The 18,548-nt window shown below is 35.4% G+C and overlaps 1 long non-coding RNA gene across 1 annotated transcript; it reads right to left on the bottom strand.

Moving 5' to 3' along the window:
- Window positions 1–1,961: 1,961 nt before the first annotated feature.
- LOC130456534 (uncharacterized) lies at window positions 1,962–5,723 on the bottom strand. Its single transcript, XR_008915546.1, has 2 exons — window positions 4,685–5,723; window positions 1,962–2,364 (listed from the first exon to the last, which is right to left on the bottom strand). It is a non-coding gene; the product is annotated as an uncharacterized LOC130456534 (long non-coding RNA).
- Between the last annotated feature and the right edge of the window lie 12,825 nt (window positions 5,724–18,548).

Below are 18,548 nucleotides of genomic sequence, written 5' to 3'. Positions count from 1 at the left end.
TTACATGAAAAAAATAACTTCTTAGGAAAATTCAGTAGGCAAATGAATGAACATGCTAATGGGGACAGCTAAGAGGTACAGTACATGGAACACTGAGTGTGGGATCAGGAAGCCTTATCTTTTGAAGTTCAAATCTGGCCTCTGGCCTCAGACACTTTCTAGTTGTTTGATCCTGGATAAGTCATTCAATCCTGTTTGCCTCAGTTTCCTCATCTATAAAATAATTTGGAGAAGGAGATGTGAAACACTCCAGTATTGTTGCAAAGAAAATCCCAAATACAGTCACAAAGAATTGAATATGACTAAAATAACTGAACAGCAAAAACAATAAAGTCTGTATTGGCATTATGGATTCCCCCTAACCCATCCCTCCCCAAAATCATGCTCTAGTTGATCAGTGATTGATTTTTCTGGTAGCTACCAAAGTGATCTATTTCACAGGAATTATTCTCCTCAATGATGGCTTCACATTGATAACAATATGTCTGATGGGTTGGAGAAAATAGAAACTCTTGTTATTGTGACCATTAATTTCAGGACAAAAACATGAACAAAAAGACAGTGTGATATATAGGGAATAGAATTTAAATAGTTATGAAGAGGTTTGGGCTCTAGTCCTAGTTTTACAAGGTCCTTATACTCTCTGGTCCTCAATTTTTTTTGTAAAATGATTGATTTGAACTATGCCATAGGCTACTATCATTTTCTTAACTAATTTTATAGTTTCTCCTAACATATTAAATCCTAAGAGAGACCAGATTCCATCTACCAAAGCCTCTTCAACAACCAATTAGAAGGAAGGGATCTTCACAATGTAGCCCTTTCTTGTTATTGTCTCCCTTTGTTAGTTCTTTTATGTCAAGTTCTTCATTCCAATTTTGGTATGTGTTGCTAACCTATTGACTCAGATATTCCTTCTTGGGATTTTCTTTATCAGCTGACCCATTTCCCAGGAATAATTTTTAATCTTAGTCTTATTAAAGTAATATCTAGTAATATGTTTTTGTTTTTGTTTTGTTTTGTTTTTAATGGACCCAGCAAATGTGTTTGATTTTTGTAGGGGGAATGTCCATCTCAAAAAAAGGAGAAGGGCTGTGAGACTGCTTCTCCACTGGAATGTTTTAGCCTCCTGCTGTTGGGCTGGTTCTTCTCTGTGACATCTCATCTTCGTTTGCTCATTCTTGATTTAGCTACTTATGTTTCATAGTTACTTGACTAGCATACTTTGTTATTCTATATATTTCTTTATAAATCTATTATCTTTGTGTAAAAACAAAAAAAAATAGGAGGGAGCATCATTCTGGATTCATAAAGATTTATTTCAAAGCTAGGGCATCTTGATCTTCAAATAGATGCAATCTAGCTTTCTCTAGCACTCTGATTTCTCCTATCCTGTAGCTCCAAGAAAATCTCTAAAACAAGCTCAAGTATGGTTTATGCTATTTCCCTTGAATGGGTTAACAGAATCTCTTCTAGAAAAGGTTGTGTTTGTCCTTCATTTTCAAAAAGGACCAATGACATCACGGGATGCTGTATTGATTTGGGCTTGAATTGGATTAAATGAGACCCAGTTGCAGAAAGTCATCAGCTTCACTCTCTCTTCTGGAGTCATCAAAGTCCAGCGACAAGGCAAAAATTAGGATGACTGGCAATGGCCTGGGATGTAGTGGGTGACTTTGGCATCCTAACAGTCTGAACAAGCACTAAGCACTCCACAGTGCCTTTTTCAAACACTTTGATAGCCAAGAACAAATTATTCTCATCTGCTATTATTTTTCAGGGAGAAGTCTAGTAAGATACTCACTGTAAAACATACTTATTAATTATTTCCTTTAATAATAAATGATTTTAAAAGCTTTTATAAGTATTCATTAAGATATATTTAAAACTTGAAATTATGACTCACTTAATCAACTCTCATGGGAAGTAAAGACATCATTGGGAGAATTGCTGAATAGGTATTTCATTTTTACCTTTGTCCTTTATTCTCTGCATCCCATAAATCTAAGTATCCTAGGAAGCTAGGTAATGGCTTGAGTTTTCTAAGTCCTTTTACCTGAATCATCCTGGAAGTGATTGTCTTTTCTGATCTTCTGGGCAACATGTTTCTTAATTCTGGAACTGGTGAACTCTTTACGAGATTACCAACAGGGTTGGAAAGTCCTTTTTCCAAGATCACCTTCAGTGACTTGGATTAAGGGAAAGGGATAAAGTCCATTTCAGGTTTACTTGGGTGACCAACAGATTCTTGCTGTCATATTGGTGCAGCAGTCATCACTGCATCAGGTAGGAAGAAGGGAAGAAGTTGTTTCTCACCAAGATGTCTAAGGATTAGTAGGCACTGGTTATATCGCAACAATGAAACTACATAAAAAAAAAAAGACAAAAGTATATCTTCCTTCATTCCTTAAAGCATAAAATGTATAACTCTTTTTGGCCCAGTACTTTATCAACTTTGACAATTCCTATTATCACTAACTGGAAATATAACTGGAAATGTTGACATTTGAAGTAAATTCAGTTGTGCAGTGAGATTGGGGAAAGAGCTAGCACAAGTAGACCTGGGAGAGACTGATCATGGATAGAGTTGTGCTAAGAGAGGGATGATCCATTCTGGATTCTTTTTCTCCCAGATTTCACTGTCCAATGATTCTTCTTTATCCCTCTCACCTAACTATATAACTTTCTCACCCACAATCCCAGAGATACAAATGTAGTAGACACCGCTATTAGGGGAATTATGGTAATAGGGAAATGTTAGAGCAGTAACACCAGGAAGGTGTTAGGGGGAAAAGACTGGATCTTGAGCCCCTACCCCTGCACTACTTCCTGTTCCCTTCCAACTGTTTTGAAATGTTCTTCTCAGAAATGGTAAGCTTGAAGATTTACCCTAATATCTAACTCCCACAATAAAATCTTTTTAACTAAGAGATATTGTATTCTTTTGGATGGAGGAGGTAAGAAGAGGGAGGGGGTGAGAGAAAAATAGGTCTCCCTAAATTTTTCAAGTTCTCCCCGTTGTTTGAAGATTGCAAGATGTATTCAAATTCAGGAAACAAAGTTATTTTTCCCTAAGGGTAGATGTTGACAGCAAATGCTGACAGGTTTCTTCTGGGCTAAACTCATTAGTCTCCTCAGCATTCAGTCTTATGGATAAGCAATAACCAAAGAGAGAGTTTGTCTTCTACCTTCTCATTCAACAGCCAGAGAAGGAAGTGAAGTTCAAGCAACTGGACTTTTCCTAACTGCTCCCTTCAAGATTCAATTGAAACACAGTTTCTCCTCCTCTGCCCCTCCTCCTATCAGTGGTGTTCCAAGAGTTTTGAGCTTCTTGCTTTTTCTGCAGATCCATTTTGTATTGCCATATCATCAATTAAACAGACCACAACAGGACTGTCAAATATTGCATGGAGAGATTCTGGATCACTCTGGAGAAGAAACAACTTGCTATTCTCCACTAGCTATTAGTATACAGGGTAAAGACCCAGTTTTCCCACCACTCTTATGAATTTTGGACTCACTGTTTATAGCACTCATTTGAATTCCTTATGCTTTACCAGGTCTTTGTAATTATTTCATTACATATGCATGTGCCATGTGTCTCCAACAAAATTTTAGGCCCTTCATGGACAGGAAGTATCTTTTTAACAAATTTTATTTTTATCAAAATGTTTAGCTAGCTGATTTACATATGTCCAGTTGGATTCCTCACCTGCAAAAAGGGATTACTTATACTCATGAAAGTTCAAATTAACTAATAGATAAAAGAATTTAAATTTTAAATCCCTATATAATTATAGTTTTTATAATTATTAAGTAAATCAGGGCTAACCTAGGACATCTGTCTTAAGAATTAACCACATTTTCACTTTAGCAAGGGAATATTTCCAATTCAGCTTGTTAATTAGTAAACAGCCAATATTGCATTGTTCAGGCATGCCTTAGGAACTCAAACATTTGTCATAACAGATATGCATGGTGTGTACCAAAATGATGAAAAGGCACTCCACTTTTATCTGGTGGTTAAAGGGAAAAGTACATATTTTCCTCTTCATCTTCATACTTGGTTCCAGTTTTACTATATGAACATCACTGGATCTTATCATCAGACCATGCAGCCTGTATTCTAATCTTCATTTCTACTTCTTTCCAGCCCCTCTAAGAAATTTGAATTCCAGTCCTGAAATCAGCCTGTATTCCAATAGATTGCCTTTTGCTTTATCTTACTGGGAACTACTATGACCTTATCCCATAGTCATCTCTACAGCATTCTACTCATACCTTATTCTATGTCCTTCACTACCATTTTCCCCAGAATCTCCTTTATATGTTAACCTTCTCTATTACATGGGAGACTATGAGGAACCATCTCACTTATATTTGTAGCCTCTTTGTTTCATATTGTGCCTATTACATAATAAAAATAATGAATAGTTTCTGTTTTACATCTAATCCCCTGCCTTCATTTTCATATCCTCTTTAACCTTTAAGTTTACACTACAATACTTTGTAGATAATGTTAGAGGGCTCAAAAAACCAAGAGAAATGAAATTGTGTATGCTTCATTATAGGCATATACTTAAATTCTGAGGATCAGGTTAACATTTTTTCCCAGAAATGCCCTATTTCATTCCCTCAATAAATTAGGTTTTGTGATACTACATTATTTTATTTCTTCATGTACCTGTCTGACCATTTCTTCACTCTCTTTCTTCTCCCTTTTCATCCAAGTCACACCTTGGTGTGTGGTGACCTACTAGAGATGACCATCCCACAGGGCCCTGTCTTTGCTCTTTTCCCTTTATACTTTTTCACTTGGTGATCTCTTCGGCTCTCATATTTTTAACTCATCAAGCCTCTTTCCTAATCTTCAGACTCTCATCTCAAACTTCATATTAGACATGTCAAACTGGATGTCCTGTAGACATTTTTAACTCAAATTGCACCAAACTGAACTCAAACACTCTCCCTTTCCAATAATTCCTATTGTTATTGAGGCCATCACTAATTTCCCAGGCACCCGGGCTCAAAACCTAGGTGTCTTCTTTGACTCTTCACTCTCTCCCACATGATATATCAAAACTGCCAAATTCTGTCAGTTTTACCTTCATAATATCTCTTATGTGTGTTCCATTCTCTCTTATGACATCATCACCATCATAGCACAAGCCTACATAATGGAGGGTTTAGATTCTAGGCAATCGGATGAGGACTGGGTCTTTTATAATGAAGACCTAAGATAAATCTAACCTCAGACATAATAATTTCATGATCACAATAGTACCTACTTCAAAGGGCTGATGTGGGAGTCAAATGAGATACTTTTAAAGCTCTTAGGGTATAGCAGACATTTAAATGATTTTTCTCTCATGCACCTTCCTTGCCTCACATCTGGTCTCTTGACACTGTTTGGTCTCCCTGCCTCAACTCAAAAATCCATCCTTTATCCTGTCAAAGTAATTAAAGAACAGATTTGATCTCACCCCATATACATTCAATAAATTCTGGTGTTTTCTTATCACATCCATGATCAAATATAAAATTCTCTATTTTACATTCAAAGCCCTTTCACCATCTTCCTCCTCACCTACCACACACATTTTCTGTTCTTCTTCCACTGACACTGACTTGTTTGGTGTGTCTCAAATGAGGTTTTCCTTCAACAGATTATGGGCATTTTTACTGGCTATTGTCCATGGCTAGAGTATACTTTTAAAATTTTATTTAGAATATTTTCCATGGTTACATTATTCATGATCTTTCCCTCCCTTTTTCCCTCCCCCTTCACAGAGCTGATAAGCACTTCTACTGGGTTAAAATTTATCATTGTTCAAAATCTATTTCCGTGATATTCATATTTGCAATAGAGCTATCTTTTTAACATCAAAACCCCCATCATACCTCCATCAAATTACATGATTAATCATATGTTTTTCTTCTGCATTTCTGCTCCCACAATTCTTTCTCTGGATGTGGATAGTGTTCTTTCTCATGAATTCCTTTGGATTGTCCTGGATGATTGCATTGCTGCTAGTAGAGAAGTCCATTACATTTCATTCCATTGTGCCATAATGTATCAGCCTCTGCTTTCTTCTGGTTCTGCTCCTTTCACTCTGCACAAATTCTTAGAGGTTTTTCCAGTTCACATAGAAATACTCAAGTTCATTATTCCTTTCAGCACAATAGTATTCCATCACCATAGGATACCACAATGTGTTCAGCCATTCTCCAATCAATGGATGCCATCTCATTCTCCAATATTTTTGCCACCACAAAGAGCATGGCTATTAATATTTTTGTACGAGTCTTTCTCCTTATCTCTTCGGGGTAAAAACACAGTAGTTGTATGGCTTGATCAAAGGGCAAGCATTCTTTTAAAGCCCTTTGTACAAAATTCCAAATTTGCCCTTCAGAATATTTGGGCCAATTCACAACTCCACCAGTAATGCATTAGTGTACCAATTTTGCCACATCCTCTCCAACTTTTATCACTTTCCTTTGCTGCCATATTGACCGGAATGCTAGATATAAGGTGTTACCTCATAGTTGTTTTATATTTGTGGAAACTGAGGCTTAATATATGAATTTCTTGAGTTAACAAGGAATGAAAGGCAGAATTAGGATTAGAAGCTAGATCTTCTGTTCCCCCTCCCCTCCTGCACTCTAGTACTCAGTCCACTGTAGTATATTGCCTCAAAGTTTCATTCTTTTGGATAATTTTAAGTAGTACAAAGACTTCATTTATAGTAACATTTCCCACCTAATATTAATAAATGGTATAGTAGAAGGAATGATGGGCTTAGAGTATTAAGACAATGGATTTTGTACTGTAAGCAATGGTAGAGATAATCAAATACAACATCTAAATTGTATTAAGGAAGAAACTTATGTTGAGAGATCAAATGATTTTATTGTATAATTTTCATCTTGGAAAAATCAAAATAATTAAACATATTTACATGTAATAAAACTTGCAATATTTTATGTCTTTAAAATGCTTTTATTTTCTTGTTTTTGCTTCATAGTTTCTTTTACACAATTTGGTTCACAAAATTTAGATGTATATTTTATCATCTTTTATCATGTACCTATACTTTTATCCCATCAGATCTTAAGTATACCTTTGATAACCTTTCCATTTTTTTCCAGTCAGGTTTAGTTATAGAAATGAGTTTTCAAATATGTCTTAATAGGTTAAGTTACTAAGCCATCGGAACAAGCTTATCTTCATATTTTTGAAAAATTTCTAAACTTTTCAGGATGTCTACAGTGGTAGAAAGGCCAAATGCTATATTTCATCTGCCTTTGAAAACTCCTGCAATTCCACAACAAATGCATTTTTTTCTAAATATTAATGTATGTACTAAAATTCATCATTCTGTTAATGCAGACAAAACTTCCAGGGGCATCTGAAGTAAAAAAAATCCTCCAAATACTTTGTGGGTGGATGATAGTCTGATTAAGATGCTCAGATTTTTTATTGGCCCATCTGTGCTTTTTCAGGCAAGAGCTTTGTTCACTTTGAAGAAAATAAAAGTGATTTTCATCCTTAAAAACTAAGCTTTCTCCAATCTTCAGTAGTTCAGTAATCTAGTAGTAGTATTTTCCCCTATAGCAATGGTTAACATATTTCTTTTTGCTTTGTTTTATATGTTTAAGTGTCTTTCTCTCTGTTCTTTCAAATTCTGGAAAACCTTCATTGCATAGTAGTGCTATCCCTGCTCTCATTTCTCTCTGGTATTTGTTTGTTTTATAAGGATACATAAACTCTTTTGCAGCAACATTTTGTCAGCCTCAGTGATTTTTTTGGACAACATTTTCCTTTGTCCTTTGATGTGACTGAATCTGTTTCTCATTGTAGACTCAAATGATCATTGAAAGGCTTGACTTCCTTACATCATCAGCCAGAGCAATTTCTCCAGTCATTGAAGTGTGCTCTTTGAAGACTATGACTTTTGCACATTCCCTTAGAGCAATATCCTTTCTGAAAAAATAATAATTATTAAAACTAAACTAAAAAAAGCAATGAAATAGGTATGGCATGAAGTCTAGCACTCAAAGTGCAAAGAACTAAATGAGGAAATTAGATTATTATAATATTCACCTGATCAAAGCCTAACATTTTGAGCCAGTCCAGTGCCAAGAAAAGTAGACATCTATACTTGTAAACACAAGTGCCCAAAAATGTAACTAGATCAAAATGATTGCTTGTCTCAAATAATTCACCTAATATGAACATCTAATGCAGAATTTGAACACAGATCTTTCTTCCTATTGGTGTGGCATTTTACATACTTTTTATAACGTATTCATATACTTTGTATGTGTATGCTTCACTGCTGGGCTGATTCCACAAGTGGTTTCCTTGAGCTGTATAACATCACAGAGCACTTTTCTTCACAGAAAAGGAAAGAAGAATTTAGGGATGGAAAGAAACCGACAAAGGGAGATGTAGAAGAAGAGGAAGAGGGAGAGGCAGAGACAGACAGAGAGAGACAGAGATAGAGAGAGGGACAAAGATACAGATAGACAGAGAGACAGAGACAGAGAGAGAGAGAGAGAGAGAGAGAGAGAGAGAGAGAGAGAGAGAGAGAGAGAGAGAGAGAGAGAGAGAGAGAAAAGAATGGAAAACACATACAGTATTTAGTATGGGTCAGGCACTGTATTAATAATTTTAAAATTATTATATTACTTGATCTTCATAACAATTCTGGAAGCTAGGTACCCTTATTATCACCATTTTTTCACAGGAAGAAACAGAAGCAAACAAAGTGTAAGGGCCTTGATCAGGGTTGGACAACGATTAAGTTTCTGAGGCCAGATTTAAAGTCACTGATTCCATACTTCAGGCCTTCTTGCTTTATCTATACTACCTAGCCGTACAAGGTGAGAATAGGGGGAAAACTATAATAGTCAATGGGCAAATGAGGCTGGTGAAAGACAATGCTTAAACCTTCCTGTCATTGGAATTGGCACAGAGAGGGAATATACTAGTTGGGATATAGAATTCTATCTTATCCAAAAGAGAAGTAGGAGGAGAATAAGACAGGGAGTAGTGAGGAAAGTAATATAAAAGAGAGGAAATTAGAGGGAGTCATTAAAAGCAAAACAATTGTAAGGAGGGAAAGAGTGAAAAGAAAAAATAACAGGATCAAAAGTGAGAAAAAAAATGAAGGAGAATACACAGATGGTAATCCACAATTATAAATGTAAATGGGATAAACTCACTGATAAAACAGAATCAAATAAAAAAGTGCATTTAAAAACATAATCCTATGATATGTTGTTTATGAGAAATATCTTTGAGACAGGTAGACACACACAGAGTAAAGGTAAGGGGCTGGAGCAGTATCTATCAGGCTTCAACTGAATTTTTAAAAAATAGCAGGAGTAGCAATCATTATTTCATTAAAAGCTAAAGAAAAAATAGATTTATTTAAAAGAGATAAACAAGGAAATTACATTCAATAGAAGGGATGATATATAATGAAGTAATATTGATACTAAACATTACTGAACCAAATTTTATAGTCTCCAAATATTTAAAACAGAAATTAAGCTTCAGGAAGAAACTGACAGAAAAACTACAGTAGTGGGGGACCTAATCTCCCTCCACTTTGAGATCTAGATAAATTGAACCAAAAACTAAACAATAAAGAAGCAAAGTAAATGAATAAATCTTAGAAAAGTTAGATTTAATAGCTCTCTGAAGAAAATTGAATGAGGTTAAAAAGAAACATATATTCTTCTCAGCAGTACATGGTACATACACAAAATTGGCCATGTCCTAGAACATAAAAACTTCACACCCTAATACACAAAGGCAGAAATAATAAATACATCCTTTTCAGTTCACAATACAATAAAATTATAGTAAAATGGTCCATGGAATGACAAAAATAAAATTGAAAATAAATCATCTAATAATCAAATTCTTTAAAAAAGCATGTATCCAAGAACATATTATAAATAAATATTTTCATTAAAAAATAAGAATTGGGAGACAACATATCAAATTCATGAGATGCAGCCAAAGCAGTACTTATAAAGAAAAATTATACTTTTAAATAATTACACCAATAAAATAGAGGGAAAAGCAGCTCAACGAATTGAACATGCAACTAAAAAACCTAGATAAATAAAAAATCTCTAATTAAAGACTAAATTGGAAATCCCAAAAATCAAAGAAGAAATGAATAAAACTGAAAGTAAGAGAGCTATTGAAGTTTGAAATATTGAAAGAATATTAGAAATTAATTTTATATTAAAACATGAAGTGTTGATTAATTTGATTTTAAAATAGAAAGAAGAAAATCAAATTAACTTTATCAAAAATTAAAAGGGGAATTCATCATCATTGAAGGAGAAATCAAAGCAATTATTAGGAGTTATTTTACCCAATTATATACCAATAAAACTGACAATCTAGGTGAAATGGCTTTTTATGAAAATATAAATTGTCTATATTAAAAAAAGAGGAGACAGAGTATTTAAATAATCTCATATTAGAAAAAGAAACTCAAAAGCCTAGGAAACCCCCCCCAAGGCTAAATTTATTAACAAAAAATTCTATCAAATATTTAAAGAACAATTAATCCCAATACTATATAATTTGGCAAAATAGGCAAAGATGAAGCCCTATCAAATTATTTTTATGACACAAACAACATTCTCCAATTGACAAAATGGTCAAAGGATATAAACAAATGGTTTTCAGATGAAGAAATCAAAGTTAGCAATAATCTATGGAAATTTTTCTAAGTCACTCTTGATTAGAGAAATGTGAATTAAAACAGCTTTGAGCTATCCCCTTACACCTATCAGATTGGCCAATATAGTAGTAAAGGAAATTGATAAATGTTGGAGGGAATGTTACAAAATTGGGGCACTAATGGATTGTTGGTGGAGCTGTGAACTGATCCAACTATTCTGTAGGGCAATTTCAAATTATGCCCAAAAGATTATAAAACAATGCATATCCTTTGATCCAGTAATATCACTGCTAGGTCTTTATCCCAAAGAGATAAAAAATGGAGGGGAAGGACCTGCTTGTAAAAGAATAGGTATAGCAGCTCTTTTTTATAGAGGTGAAGAATTGGAAATTAAGGGGATGTCTATCAATTGGGGAATGGATGAACAAATTATGGCATATGATGGTTATGGAATACTATTGTTCTATAAGAAATGCTGAACAGGATGACTTCAGAAAGACATGAAAAGATCTACATGAACTGATGCAGAGTGAAATATACAGAACCAGGAGAACTTTGAACACAGTAACAACAATAGTGTATGATGATCAACTGTAAAAGGCTTAGCTACTCTCAGTAATACAATGATCCAAGACAATTCTGAAGGCCTTCTAACAAATAATACTTTCCACTAACAGAAGGAAAAAAATACTGTGATTGGAATGCAGATCAAAGAACATTATTTTTCACTTTATTTTATTTGGGTTTTGATTTGGGGGTTGGTTTTATATGATTGTCCACTTACAAAAATAAACAACATGGAAATATGTTCTGCATGGTAATACATGTATAACCCAGATCAAATTGCTTACCATTTTTGAGAAGGGGGAGGAAAAGGAGGGAGAGAGACAATATGGATCCTCCAACTTCAGAATACTTATGTGGAAAATTATTACATGTAATTGGTAAAATATAATATCCTTACAAATTAAGTTGTTTGAGGCATAGAGAGATTAAATGATTTACACCCCAAGTCACTCTGCATTGTTTTTAAAAAAAATTAAAAAAGGAAGGGAATGTACACCAGGGGGAGGAGGCTTGGACCCCAAGGTATGGAGAGAAAGGGAAAGGGAGGAGAAACCCCCCTTTCACACACCTGGGTACAGGAGAGACAGCAGATGTAATAGGTTGACTCAGAGAGAGGAAAAGGGGTTTGAAGATTTCCCCCATTTCTGCCTTCCCTCCTTAGCTAAAGCTGCTCTCCCCAATTAGCCCCTGTCCCTCTTGTCCCCCTCCACTACTTGAGACCCAAAAGTTCTTCCCTTGATCCATTCACTCACACTCAGCTTGGGGAACAGATAACTTTTAATGTTAACTCAATCAGGTAATACAAAAGGAATAATGGGCAGGGAAGAATGGGAAAAGGGAAGTGGGAAAAGGGGGTACCTGTCTCTATCTAAACCCCTTTCCTCCCTCCTCAAGTTTGGGGGAACTCAGGCCTTGGCAGCCTGAGCCCCTCTGAGAGAAAGTCAGATTGACTCACCCCTGGGAAACAGGAGTTGAGGTAAAGTCTGCTCAGGTTTCTCCTCAGAAAGTCCCTTCAATTGGGAAGTGTTGAAGGGAAGGATTTCCAGTCCCAGCAGGAAAAGTGGGTAACCCTCAGGAGGAAGTCTTTATCCACCTTCTTTCTTCGATGTCTCAAGACAGAGAGACCCTCACTGTTCTCCCAGCCAGAGGTCTTCTCTCCTCAGGATTTCACTCCTGGTGCCCCACCCCAATTGAGGTGATAAATTTCATATACTCTTCAGTCTGGCCCTTTTTTCTCTAGTGCCAGCCTCTATCACAAATCCTCCAGTTCCTGTTGTTCGCTTGGTGCCACCCTGGCCCACACCAGTTACTTATCTTCTATGTCTATTCTAATCTATCTATGCTACTTATTGTTCCCATCTAACCTCCCCACTCCCAAAATAATAATCTGTCTATTTGCTAATCTAAGTTCCTATTTTATGCTAAGTCTGAGTTGTGGGAAGAGGGTTAGGATTATGTGCCAACAAAATTTTTACAATATAACAATTTCTTAATACATAAGTCATCCCTATTGCAATCAATAAAAATTTTAAATCTTAAGTAAAATTGAACTATCCTATACATTATGCTAATTCCAATGTAACAATTCATAACATTTACATATAGATAGATATAGATATAGATATAGATATAGATATAGAGATAGAGATAGAGATACAGATACAGATACAGATACAGATACAGATACAGATACAGATACAGATACAGATAGAGATAGATATAGATATAGATATAGATATAGATATAGATATAGATATAGATATAGATATAGATATAGATATAGATATAGATATAGATATAGATATAGATATAGATATATCTGACCTTCACCTGACACCCAGCTCTCACTTGTGGCTCCCAGTAGCTGCTAGCATGCGGCAGTGGCCACACCCCGGGCAACAGCTTCGACAGGCCGGCTAAACCTTGTGAGGGTACCAATTGGGTCGTCGGCCCCTGGTGAACCAGGGCTTTGCTCTCCCAGCATGTGAAGACTGTTTTTGGTGGAACAGGCGGAAGAAACCAACAAGAAGGTTCAATGGCTGAGATGGCGATGCAGCAAGGCACTGTGGAGTGCTCAGGGCATGTTGGAGCACAAAGGACAACACGGCCATCCAATGAAGCTGAGGAAGTCTCCAGGTGTAACGACTTTTCGTGCCACTGGACTCAGGCTTCCAATGCCGAGAGAGTGGGACTGTCTCTGTGCATCGACTTTTCCACTTAAATCTTCATGCACAAGTGTCTTTGTGCACAAAAATGCACAAAGACAATCGTCATCCTTGGTTACCGAGAAACTACTACCATATATATATTAACTTATATCTAATGAAATCTGATTAATCCTGTCCCTTTGTTACCTCTCTACTTCCTCTGACTAATCTTGCCATGACTGAATCTCCTCTTGGCAGTATGCTTGTTTGAGATCGTGCTTATCTACCAGAGAGAAATTCAGAACATGAATAGGATCAAATCTGGACTCAAATCTTGCTGTTATACCTGCCCTGTGAATTCCTAGTGATACCCTGTCCTTGCCAGAGAAGTGAGCCTTGCAATGGATCACTGCCACTTCCTTTGGCAAGTTCACTGCTTCTAAGAGTTCATTTATGAGGTTCTCATATGCTATCCTTTCTCCAGATGTTGTGACAAATCCCCTATTCTTCCAAGTTTGTCCTGTGGCAAATAAAATGCCAAAGGTTTAAGCTGAATCAGTATATATATATATATATATATATATATATATATATATATATATATATATATATTCACCCTTTTGCCTTTGGATTGCACCAGCGCTTATATGAGGGCTCTGAGCTCAGCTCCTTGAGCACTGACATGACTCAGTAATGAGGCATGCCAGAGGGTCCTGCCCCCTGACACAACTGTAGCCCCTGTGATTCTTTTGCCTTCAAAAACATATGAAGAACCACCCAAGTATATCTGAAGGTCTGGATCATTGAGTGGTGTGCCCTTCAGATATTCTCTGTTTCTATGTACTGTTTCTACAGTCTGTGTGCAATCATGTAGGGGCTTTTCTTCCAATGGTAGTTCGGTGATTAATGTGTCTGGATATCTATCTATCTATCTATCTATCTATCTATCTATCTATCTATCTATCTATCTATCTATCTATCTGTCTATCTATCTATCTATCTACAGATATATCTTTAAACTAGGTGGCTTAGATAAATAGATGGGCTCTATCTAGTCAAGAAGACCTAAGTTAAAATCTAGCCATAGACATTTACTTTATTGTCTGTGTATCCCTGGTCAGGTCACTTAACTTCTTTTTGTTTTAATTCACTGAAGAAGAAAATGGCAAATTACTCCTCTATACTTGCTAAAACAATCCCTTGGACTGTTTGATCCAGGGGTTTACAAAGAATTGGAAATCACTGAATGACTGAACAAGAAGAAGTGTGTGTGTGTGTGTGTGTGTGTGTGTGTGTGTGTGTGTGTGTGTGTGTGTGTGTGTGTGTGTGTGTGTGTCTGACTCAAAGGATGGGAGTTTGAATTTTATCTTGCTACTAAATTTGCTTTGTGATCTTAAGTCAATGCTTTCTCCTCAGGGACTCAATTTCTCCTCTGGTCTCAACATGCTCTCCCATAAAATACATTAGGTGATCTAAAACATTGCTAAATCCACTTCCGATGCATTTTATTATTATTATTATTATTATTATTATTATTATTATTATTTTAGCAACCTATTCTGGGTATCTCTACAAAGGGTTTTTTATGTTGTTTACTGTGAAGATCTTGATTCACTGTTTTGTTATTAAAATGTTGGGATAAAAATGAAAGAAGCTTTATTATATTAACAATTATTTAAAACTTGTTGACTGATTTTCATACACCATTAGGGAAGGTCAATTTCTGGTTAAAATGTGATTCATTATTCTTTCCCTTCAGTTGGTGTGCTATTCACAGATTAAATACTATTCTGTTCAAGTTAACACATTAAGTTTCCCTGATCTCCTCCTTAGGTAAGGACTCTGGACTCTTTCTGAGTAGGTTTCATACCACTGGTTGGTGCCTTCTTAACTTGGAAGTGAATAAACTTAAAGTCAGAAAATTAATCTTCAGGTAGGATCTAGAAGTAGCCAATTCTTTGTCAACTTCAATAACTTAGAAAAATATTATAAAGATGAAGGATCAAAGTCAGAGAACTGAAACTGCCAATTTAACCTTTTGTGAATAGCATAATTACAATTCAATTCAATTCAACTCAAAAAGGATTTATTAAACATCGATGCTATGCAATTCCTGTGTTATATCCTGATCATGCAATGAACACCTGAAAAACTATATGTACACAGCTAAATGAATATGAAATAAAAATGTCTGTGTGTGTGTTTCATCCATGTCTATCTGTCTGTCTCTTTCCCCTGCTCTTCTCTCCCCATTTTTCTTCTCTTCCTGCATTTGTGTATTGCCCAGAACCTTCCAAGATACAATGAATACTGGTTTTATCATAGTCAGTAAAGGAGGATGACATTGGGTTAGAGAACTGACCTCAGAATTAGCATAACATTAGACCTACATGGGCTAGGTGATGCTGAATGACCAGTCAATTATTTCGTGTCCCCAGAGAGCACTTCAAAGAAATTACATTACTTCATGAGAGTAAGGAATTTGGTGGCTTGAAGTGAGCCTTAAAGGGGAGAAGATTACATTATTTGCAATGCAAAACAAGAATATTCTAGTTATGGTGGGCAGCAGATGCCAAAAACAGAAGCAGAAATAGAATCATAGATAGATGAGGAACACCAGATAGGTTGCAACATAGAATATGTAGTGGGAAGTAAAGTGAAATGTCTGGGGAAAGATTGTAACCAGGTTATGAAAAACTCTAAATGTCAAACAAAAGATTGCATATTATTCTAGAAACAATAGAAAGCCATTGTTGTTTTCTGATCAGGAAAGTGTCCAAAGTTGTGGTCAGACCTGTGTTTAGGAATATCAATTTGGCAGTTGTTTGAAGAAGGGAAGAGACTAGAGGCAAGAAAGCTAATTAAGAGGCTACTTCCATAGCCCAAGTTAAATGTGATAAAGGTCTGACCTAAGGTGATGGCTATGAGAATGGAGAGATTATAACAAGGCTAAAGAGGCCATCAAATTGCATATAACTAGAATAAAAGGTTTAAAATTTTGGCTTCAACTTGACCCATGTTATTGGATTGAGGAAAACATTTTCTACCTTTAACAGAGCAGAAGACATGACTTAAAATTGATTTGTCCTTCGAAAAAGGGAATTTCCATTACTTTTAGTGGTAGAATAGATTTTAGAATGCAAAAGGTATGATGTTTCCACAACAGATTTTAGCAAGAAGAAACTGAAGAATATGATTCATGAATACAATAGAAGCAATATATGGAACTTGTTGACAAAGAGGTCTTGTGAATGCTCCTCTCTCATCTTTGTTTTCTCACTTTTTCTTCCAATTCTTTGCCATCACAAAAAGGACAACTATGAATGTTTTTTGTACAAACTTGTCCTTTCCCATTTTTTCAAATTCAGTACTTTATACATTTTACTTCCTAGTTGTTTGAAATGGATTGACTATCCTACTCATTTAGTTCGCCACATACCATGACTTTAGGCAGTACATGTGGCATTTTTAAAAACTGTGGTTAAGTACATCTGCAGCTCTTCCAGAGAATCAAGAAAGAGGTAAAGGAAAGTCTATGCCTTTTTCACAACACAAGTGAAAATTTGTCTTCTTCCTTGTTGACAAAACTAAGAATTCACTATTAGATGTTCATTCACAGCTCATACAGAATTTTAAAACAGGCCATCCTGTGTCTGACTCTCCTCATCTTCCCATGTCAATACTTCATGAACTGTTCTCATCTGTCCTATTGGTTCATCCTGATTTCAAAAACAAAATCTTCTCCAAGGAATTCATACATCATTGATCCCTTTCCAGAATGAATGCAAGCTTCCCTCTGAGTTCTTTACCTCTTATCTCCACAGAACAAAAGTCTGCTGGGCCATCTTCCTTGGCTCTCAGGATAGCATTCTTTTTCCTATTTATAAGAGCTATAAATAACCATTCTCAGGAGGGATATTGTTCAATAAGTATTATCTGGGGTTAAAGTTGATTTTGTCCTTTGTATGCCTTTTTTTCATTTTATTTCAATGTGGGATAGAGATTTAAATGTTACAACACTGGCAGTATTGATTTCAAACAAGCCTCCACACATCACTGTTCTTTGGCATAGGTACTAATAACATAACTAAGACTTCTCATCTTACAATTCCATTAAATTTAGCATTATTTTTATTTTTATTAATTTTATACAATCATAATATTTAAAATTTATGGACTTATTTAAATGTTCTTCTGTGATTAATGTATTATATCTTAAATGTTCATATCCCTTATCAGGAGCCCAAGATTTAGTGATACTTTGTCTTTGAGAACTCAGCCTGAACTCAGATTTTAGGATGTTTCTGCTTTTGGTGAGGTAAGAGAAAGAGAAAATTAGTTTTGATTGGAGTCAACCGATTTAGAGCTTCCAGAAGAAAGCAAGTGGACAAAAAAATATTGTGAACCAGTAGACACCATTCCCAAAGAAAATTTTAGAATGACTTTCTCTGAATGATCTTAGGAAGCAACTATTCCTATACATATTAATTGATAAGAAGGTGGGCTGGTCATCTAACAAGAAGGAGAGATAACAGATAGGCCACATGAGGGTTTCACTGGTATTATCAAAATATTGAAAGAATCATAGGAAGTTCTCAAATATGTTGAATGGATTCTCAGTGAAGAATTCATGAGAAACTTTGAACAAAATTGCACAGGGTGGAAAGGGATGGGGCATATATCCCCATGATTGAGATTACACAACCATGGAAATTTTCATTTTTATATATTCATATCCTCAAGTAAAGTCATTTTCTCAAATTATTTTCATGACATATTGATTTTATATACTTATATACTGTCCTAAGAGACCAAAAAGCCTATTAAATATTATAAAGTTACAAAGATTTATAATATAGTTGAGTAATCAATGACTTATTAGTTGCCTCTTCTCCATCCACTTAAGAATGGAGAAGTTCATCATAAGAATGCTTGGCCACCAGGTGTGTAGAGGCATCACAATATTCATTGCTGGATAAAATATTCACAACAGTGAATTTCTTGGTTCTTTAAATATTGAAGTCTAGAGTGTTATATGTTAAAACTTAACAATAAATCAATAAAAATTGGCAAACTACCTACTATGTGCCAGGTTCCCTTCTATATGCTAAGGATATAGATT

Source organism: Monodelphis domestica, chromosome 1, assembly GCF_027887165.1.
Source record: "Monodelphis domestica isolate mMonDom1 chromosome 1, mMonDom1.pri, whole genome shotgun sequence".
Taxonomy (NCBI): Eukaryota; Metazoa; Chordata; class Mammalia; order Didelphimorphia; family Didelphidae; genus Monodelphis; species Monodelphis domestica.
Note: the sequence above shows the minus strand (reverse complement) of the source record. Positions and strands in the feature narration are given on the sequence as shown.